Source organism: Ruditapes philippinarum, unplaced genomic scaffold (genome assembly GCF_026571515.1).
Source record: "Ruditapes philippinarum isolate M1 unplaced genomic scaffold, ASM2657151v2 ctg2365_1_1_1_1, whole genome shotgun sequence".
In the NCBI taxonomy this organism is placed as follows: Eukaryota; Metazoa; Mollusca; class Bivalvia; order Venerida; family Veneridae; genus Ruditapes; species Ruditapes philippinarum.
Genome location: NW_026858677.1, coordinates 249,645 through 259,009, shown reverse-complemented (window position 1 = coordinate 259,009; position 9,365 = coordinate 249,645).

Sequence of the window (9,365 nt, the reverse complement as noted above, 5' to 3'; positions counted from 1 at the left end):
CCTGGAGAGTTACACCAGTACTAGACTACCTTTCTCCGCGCTAAACTACCAAAGCATCTCCCGGGGATCGAAACCACGCCAGAGAGGTAACTAGATTCGAAGTCATCGACTCTAACCCCTCGACCACGGAGGTGGTACTTGAGAAAAAGACAACAATCTATAGGAAAGTACTATTGTAGCATCGACCACATATATATGTTTAATACGTTGATGTCAGTTCAGGTCGTGACAAAAAAAAAAAACGATTTAGAGTTGATATTGCTTATCACTTTTTAGAAACGAATATATTCAAATTTAAAATTAAACTGCATTATTACTGTATTGTATAAAGCAGCTCTGTGTACAATATTATCTTTGCTGTGCCTTTTTAGAGTTAATCACTTTTTTAAATTCAGTTTTATTACAAGTACATATAATAAAATAATAATCAAAACAAGGTTAAATATAAGCATTGTAAAACATTTCTTTCATTTTAGTGGATAAAAAGTACGATATACGCTTTAAGAGAGCAATTAGTTTTTTGTAATTTATTACAGACGTGCTTTGTTTGAACATTCCATTACAAGTTTTCATCGAAGTAACTACCTTATAATTTCTGTGATATCTGATTTTTTAATAATAATAATAATAATAATGATAATAATAATAATAATAAATATGATAATGATGATGATTATAAAATTGGTAATAATAGAATTTATGTAGTATGTCGGAGAAATATTTTCTCCATAATATAACTCGTATCTGTTTCAATAATCTGATACAGGACTTTGAAATATAAGTGATACAATTTTATGCTATTTTGTAACAGTTACTTTTTATTACAAATTATATATGTACGCAATGTTTTTTTAATAGGTCAATTTGACCATTTTTATGAAAACCCACAGACCTTTCTTCACTGTTTAATTACTTCTTTCCTATCCTAAACCAGACTAAACTACACATAGAAAAACCGAGCGGACAAAAACATGTTAATTTAGCAGTATCCGACGAACTCAAAGGCTTCCGCTTCTCGTTACTCTATGAATATTGTACATACTTCTTATAGCTTTCGACATTCCCTATCTATCAATACCTTCAAAGGAGCAATTTAGCTTTGAAGAAATGATTTATCAGTGAATAAGCAATATTCTAAGTAACGCAAGGATTTCTTTAGAAGGATGGTAATCTAAATCTCGTTAAAGATTTGATATGTTAATGTTACGTTTATTTTGCAACATTTTGTCGAAAACTAAACTAGTGATTCTACACATTTCTTCTTTACTAAAATCGGGAAAAGGGAATATTGTCACAAGCAATGAAAACAACATAAAATTGAAGACCAGCTTTGTTTAAGTCCGTTCATGGTAAATAAAGGGAAAATGCACTCAAGCACCGGCTTTAGCGAAATTCAATATTTTGACAAATATAACAACACTGAAGTGAAGTAAACTTTTAACCGCTGCCATTACACAGTTATTGTGAAGTATTAACATCTTCAAATTGGAATCAAAGAAACAACACAACTTTAACGCCTTTAGTCGATACATAACACTTGGCATTTTAAGTACTTTTCTATTTGATATAAGTAAAAAATGAATTCATATTCAATATTTTTTGTCAAAGAAGAGCAGTCAGCACGTTGTACCTTCTATGTAATGAGTTTTATTATCAGAAATAATTTTCATGCAATGTATGCTCGTGCCAAATACGTACTAAACTTAATATTTATCTTTTATCCATTCGAGACGGTTTCAGGTTTGAAAATTTGTAGGAAGCCAAATGATTTGTCATTTATTTTAAAGTTTGTTATGTATCAAAGAGAAAATGTGTCAGGTTCTAAAGCATTAGAAGGCAATAAGGCCTTTGATAAGTCGTTTAGTCTTTTAAATGTTGTTTTCTCATTTGTTACTGATCAAAGGCTAGGGCGATGTAAAAAAAGAAAAGGATCAAAGGGCAGATAAAAATATGTGTAATCAAAAGTTAGTTACCGGAATTGAAACCAATGATTTGTGGATAAATTAGGGTTGACTTGCTTTGAAATTCCTAAGAAGACATCTCATTGATTATAGGTCTTTTATGGAGAGACCTAAGGACTCCACTGCGGAACAATAAAATAGAAATAACGAATGTTATGGGTATATCATGCCATAATCTCATTTGAATTTGAACACGTAGGTTGATCAAAATTATTGCAGGTTCATTGAGCATTATTAATTGATGACAGGGACAGCTAGAATGCTCTCCTCTTAATGTTTGCATAAATCGCATGGTATGCTTAGAGATGCCAATATTCGAATGGTAATCAAATGAAGGCGTTAAGCTGGACGCAAAAGGGAAAAAGTCTACTTTATTATGTGTTTTGCATAACATTGTTGAGTAAGTTATATGTTTCCTTATGAGATAGAATAATTGAGTCTCGGCTGAAAGAATGAATCCCAACTGAGCCAATTCAAACGCACTTAAAAAAAACGCTGAATCTTTTGAATGTCTGGTAAACAGGTTAAATGCTTTTTAAGAAATCAGGTTTTTACTCTCAAACAGTGATGGTTCAAAAACTTTTATTCCTGTCTTTTACATTCTGGCCTGTTATTTTGATGGCTTTTATATCTTCAAAAGTATTAACTTTAAAATTATTTCCCCTGTAAAGGCAAAATGGACAAAAATGTGTTTATTCTGTGTTGGTCTTTTTAAGTTGTCTTTGCCTAAATATTCATGTGAAATACTTCAGGCTTTTCACATCGTTAGAAATATTATATTATATGATATGTTATCCTTTAAGATAAATTGTGTTGGTGACTTTTTTATTGGTCAAATTTAACGGCCATTTCAATGGTCAAGATCATGTATTTCAGTTTGGTATCCACTTTATCAAATTCAGCATACCTGAAATGTGTAAAGTATACCAAGATACCAATTGTATAATAAACTGCCTCTAGCATCTAGCTTTTAATTTAAAGTACCTAAACATAGTTGTTGGCGTTTTATAAAAATGCAGCTCCAATTGATTCTAACAGGCACGAATTATAATCAAAGTGCTGAAGGCACTGCAGTAGGGACGTTCTTGAAGAATCAAAATAACCATTTTTTACTATTTCGGGGGCAGATAATTCAATGAGTGAAGAGAATTGCCGGTTGATAAATATATAGTGCAAAATTCAGTAAATGAACAGTAGTTGATACAACAAGCAAATTCGTTGAATTTATATCCCCTCCGAGTACTGGTTATTACTAACACAACAACTGAAGACATAAGGCTTTATTTATATATTTATCATGGCATAAACTTTAATATTCTTTGAACTTAATAAATATTCAGGGCAATAACAGAGCCATAACTCTGTGTTAAATAGTAATATCTGGAAATGCCAATGAGATGTATGCATACTGCATAACTAATCAAGGGCAATAAATCTGAACAATAAGTGTCTGACCGGAACAACGCAACTATATGCACATCTCCTCTTCGTACCCATAAAGTTTCATTGAGTTCCAGCCAGTAGTTACAGAGAAGTAGCACGGAAAGATTATTGCTCTGGTTGTATACTGCATAAGTTATCAAGGGCCATAACTCTAAGTTAAAATGTCTGCTGACCCGAACAAGGCGACGATATGAGCATCTCCTCTTGGTATTGAAGGTTCCAATAAAGTTTCATTGAATTCCAGCCAGTAGTGGCAGAGAAGTAGCGCAGAAACAAATAGTTTTCTATATGCATACAGCATAACTAATCAAGGGTCATAACTGTGAGTTAAAATGTCTGACCCCAGCAAGGCAATGATATGCGCATTTTATCTTGTCATAAAGTTTTGTTGAATTCCAGCCAGTTGTTGCAGAGGAGTAGCGCGGAAACGATTTTTGCTCTATATGCACACTAAATAACTTATCAAGAGCCATAACTCTGAGTTAAAGTTTCTGACCCAAACAAGGTGACGATATGCGCATCACCTCTTGGTATTGAAGGTTCCCACAAAGTTTTGTTGAATTCCAGCAAGTAGTTGCAGAGAAGTAGCTCGGAAATGAGTTTTGCTCTATATGCATACTGCATAACTAATCAAGGGCCATAACTCTAAGTTAAAGTGTCTGACCGGAACAAGGCAACGATATGCGTATATCCTCTTGGAATTGAAGGTTTCCATAAAGTTTCGTTGAATTCCAGCCAGTAGTTGCAGAGAAGTAACGCGGCAATGATTTTTGCTCTATATGCATACTGCATGACTAATCAAAGGCCATAACTCTGAGTTAAAGTGTATGGCTGGATCAAGGCGACGATATGCGCATCTCCTCTTGGTATTGAAGGTTCAAATAAAGTTTCGTTGAATTCCAGCCAGTAGTTGCAGAGAAGTAGCGCGGAAACGATTTTTACTCTATATGCATGCTGCATAACTAATCAAGGGTCATAACTCTGAGTTAAAGTGTCTGACTGGATCAAGGCGACGATATGCGCATCTCCTCCTGGTATTGAAGGTTCAAATAAAGTTTTGTTGAATTCCAGCCAGTAGTTGCAGAGAAGTAGCGCGGAAACGATTTTTACTCTATATGCATACTGCATAACTAATCAAGGGCCATAGCTCTGAGTTAAAGTGTACAAGCCGACGATATGCGCATCTCCTCCTGATATTGATGATCCCCATAAGTTTCGTTGAATTCCAGCTACTAGTTGCAGAGAACTAGTCCAGAAACGAAATTCGGACGGACGGATGAACGGACGGAAGGACGGACGGATGGACAACCCCAAAACTCCATCGACGGGGGATAATTATTCTATGACATACATGTTAAAATTTAATATTTAGGTTACATGTTTGTGAAAGTCCATCACAACCCGTTATTGGCCCTTTTTGACAAAAAGCAACAAGTGAAATAAGAGCTACCAGAGGAAACTGCAAGCTCGACTTTTTAACACATGACATAATAAAGGGAGACAAAGCTATGAAAAAACAATCAATTGTGATATAAATATATTAAATTTTCTGTATCAGTATCAAGAAAACACTCAAATGGTCAATATTTTTGCATCACATTATATGAATGTGGCCATGTCATTAGAATTTATGATGGCTTTAAAGTGTTCACTGTACTTCTCATGCTAATCTCTGTCACTAATCAAATTCCTTCAATATTTTAATCCTCTCTCTGAGCATTCAAAAAATAAGTAATGTAGAAGTTTGGTTATTTGACACAGCACTTCTGCTCACTAGTCTCTACAACTGTATTTAGTTTGAGTGAGATATCATTGAAAAGATTTACTCCAGACAACCAATATTTTAAATGTTGATATATTATAAAAGATGATAATTGTAAAATTAAGCTAGGAGAAATAATGGTTCTTTGAAAGTACACTTCCTTTCACTTGAATGTTTTCGCTGTGTAAAATTATAATCAAATTCCATCAACTCTTCTTCAAGTATTTCTTTTTTTAACTTAAAGGAGATAATTAAAACATGAAGCAAGATAGAGTTATGTTTCTTGAACACTGCACTTCCTCTCAAAAGTCTCTATCACTTTGTGAAGTTTACATAAAATCCCTTTAATAAGTATCTAGTTATATTCATATTCAGGATAAGAATGTGAAGGACGAATGTCTATCTAAGTTCACAATGTGGGTTTTTTTTTCTTTAATCATCTAAAATCTCGAAAACACAATAAGAAACATATGTTCCTCCCATGACTTCCCCACAAGTATAAGTTCCCCACAAGTACAAGTATGTATAGAATGAACACGGATATCTATCCATAATATCAATTGAGTCCATACAGACAGATGTTTAAGACCGCAACTGTATTCTCTCCCTTTTGAAGAGCATTATTAAACTATAATAACATGCTAAATCTGAGTATGGTTCTATATCAGAACCAATACGATGAACCTTGCTTTTGTACCTTTTGAGTAATATCAGAATTCAGATTTCATTGACATACAGAAAGGGGTCAGCCTTTTGTCCCCATTTGGTGATAACAGAAGGGACTAATAACAACAATTTATTCTAGTTTCAATTCTCAGGTTTGTTACTTTTCCTTAAACCAGGCAAGCTAAGATACATGTTAAAACTTATGAAGTATGCTAGCTCTGAATGTATTTACACAACATTGCTAAATATTCCACACTATTTAAATAAATTTTGGAATGTGTAGTCATATGTTACACAAGTCCCAGGAGCTTCAATTCATGGAAACTTTGGGGGAAAACAGTCAAAATATCACATTTAATTTATCACTGCTGGGTAAGTGTCATGGTTTTGTTTGAAGCCAAAACAACTAGATTTAACATTTTCCTTCAACACAATGTTCATGACTGGCCCTTTACTATTGACAGGGGATTCAACTGAAGTGCTAATTCAGACTACCCCTCTAAGTTAGTCCAACTAGTCCCAAGTGTTCATTTTGGTGCCTATACAGTTATGATCACTACATCTGGAAACTGGAGATTCCCACAGACTGTTGTCCTAATCTTCATTTGCTTGACAGTGACAGTCATGTCCAACTTTAAAAAAGCAATAACAATTATATGAAGTGCAATTATTTGCAAAAAATGCTTATCTTATTTATCTCTTCTTACATTTATAATGCAGAGCACTAGATTTGTGTGTCTGTCATACAAAATGACTTTCAATAACACTATTTAAATAATATTTGAAATACAAATTTCTTTAATAAATACTCATATAGTAATACTGAATTCCTTCTTGTGATATTTTTCTGTCACATATGTTCAGACAGTATACAATTAATTTGTTTAGACGGCATACAATTTAAAGGTATAATTATTTATTGGCTACAAAAAAAATGTAAAATTATGGTTAGTTTAATAACCAATATGAATGTTTCAAAGATTATCCCTTCAAACTTTAAAAAACAGCCGGTCAATTAAGCAGATCTTAGCAATAAGGCACAATAAGCAGAAAAAATGATCAATCAAAGGGTAGGGAAACATTTTTATACATATTTAAATCATTTGGTGGGAAAACAATCACTTCACAGCTGTGCTTTGCTATTGAATATTTTAGAATTACTATGAACAAATTACTATTCCGTTCATAGAATTTTTTGACCTTTCAAATTATATCTGCTACATTTCTAATACCGTAATTCAAGCTCAATTGCACATGATTTTCAAAAAATTAAATGTCTTATCTCTCTTCAATTTGCAATAAATCAAAGTTTTCAGAAATATAGAGCACTATTTTTCACTCGCGGCGGTTATGCGTCAGTCATGGTCGAATGATCACTTTGAATTCAAGTTACTTTAAAAATGTTAGAATACAATAAAGCATATATATGGTGATGATGAAACGTCACTGCAGTGGGCGTTACCCTGTATGGTTGGAAATTTCGGGTTTGTAAGTACACTAGTTGGGACTACGTCCAAACTAAAAACCAATTAACCCACAGAAGTGCTTTTACTTTTTTTTGTAAAAGCTTTTGATCTTTTGTGATCTGTTTTTATCAGTAATTAACCTGAACCATCTTTGCTTCTGTTATTACTCGCTTCTGAGACATAATGTGCCTTCACCTTACAGTTCAGAAAAGGAGTTAAGAGTGGAAGCGTAGCGTGACATAGTATGTGTCAGAAATGGATCGAATGGCATTAAAAATGTAAATTTCAAATCGTTTTCCACTAATATTTATAGAATTTTATTTTTTTTCTCTCTTTGAAGCTTTTTCTGCTTCCTCCTGTCAATACTCACTAACGATCGATGTGACGTCAAAGCGCGCTCTGATTATACTAGTACTGTGTTTACGACGTATACTGCGTAAATTATTTTCTACAATAAAGACTGCAACGTCACAGAAACACGATGTCTGCGACGTTGTCGCAGGCGTACGACACCGACAATAAAATGTCGTAAACTACTACACGTTGATATTACGCCCCCACCCCCTTAAATTAATTCCTGTCTATGACTCCGTTGGCAGGTGCTTTTTATACCCAAGATGCATGACTTATATAAATTGTAAGAAGTCACTTGGCAATGCTATATGCAATACATTAGCTCTGTGCATTGCAGTTTCACAGAATAAAACTTAAATGTATTTTTTTTCATACAGTGGAGCCTTGCTAATCCGAACTCTTCTAATCCGGAATCCTTTCTTATCCGAACAAAGTGTCCGGTCCCGATTTTATTTGTTCTATTTTCAATAGTAAAAAAACTTTCGGATCCGGAACCTGTCTACTCCGAATTCCGGACGATTTTTTCAATTTTTGTTCTTATTTTACTCTAAAATTTACCTCTCGGATCCGAACAGATTTTGCCAAATGTCACACCTTCATTCAAAATAACAAATAATCACACATCTTGCAGGTGTAAACATACACCAAACTGATGTGTTATTTCACTTGATTAAAGGGTGAAACTTATGATCTGCGAAGGTGTGAAAATTACACATAGCTTGCCTTCATATCTTCTATAATTGCTTAATTGATTGTGTTTCGTCACCTTCAATAAATATTTTTATATAATGTAATAGAAATATCTTTTAATCCTTTGTAATGGATTCAATGATACGTGATTAAGCAATGAAAATAATAGAAACTGTCAGTGAATTCGGATAGTCGAAGAATCGGATAAGAGTTAACAACAACTGACCAATGCTGGTACGAATATTTTATTATGCCTCCGCCTCCTGTTTACATCATAGGTTAACTTACCCTTGAGGACATAATATTTTTTTGCTTATTTATTTATTTATTTTCATTTCTTTATTTTTGTATTCACATGTATTAGAATGAACGATAAGAGACTGCAGAAATAAAATATCTATAAGTTTAGTGACCACTCGTGACCAAAGGAATAACTTTGTAGTTTCCGAACGACGGACGCACTTGCCTAAGATAGTGCCAAAAAAAAAAAAAAACAATAACAGGAAGGCAAGTTAAATGGTCTTGCGTAATGTAACGTAAAAAATTACTTATATATATAAGCAATCATATGCCGCTTATCATGGAATGGCACTAACGTGTCATATTGAAGGTTCCATGATGACCGCCATATGAACACATCTGCGGATGTTTCAAAATTCTAAATTATACCAGTTCATGTTAAATGTTGAATTCTGCTTAAGCCGGTGCTAGGGGACGTGGACGGTAACTTGCACTTTCCAGTACCGTCCATGATCAGGCTCAATCAAACCGAGCCTGCAACATTTTTAATTTTTTCGTGTTGGGCGTTCTTCAGGGATTCTGTATTTATCTATTGTATGAGATCGTCCATTTAAGAAGAGCCACCTCAAGATCTTTTTGGTTTGTTAGTGACTGGAAGACAACTTGATCAATTTTCTTTCAATACTAGCACGTGCATTTTTTTTTGCACTGGTTTACTCGCACACGTAAAATACAGGAATGTTTAAAGAAAGAGACAAGAGAATAATAAATTAAAGACATAAA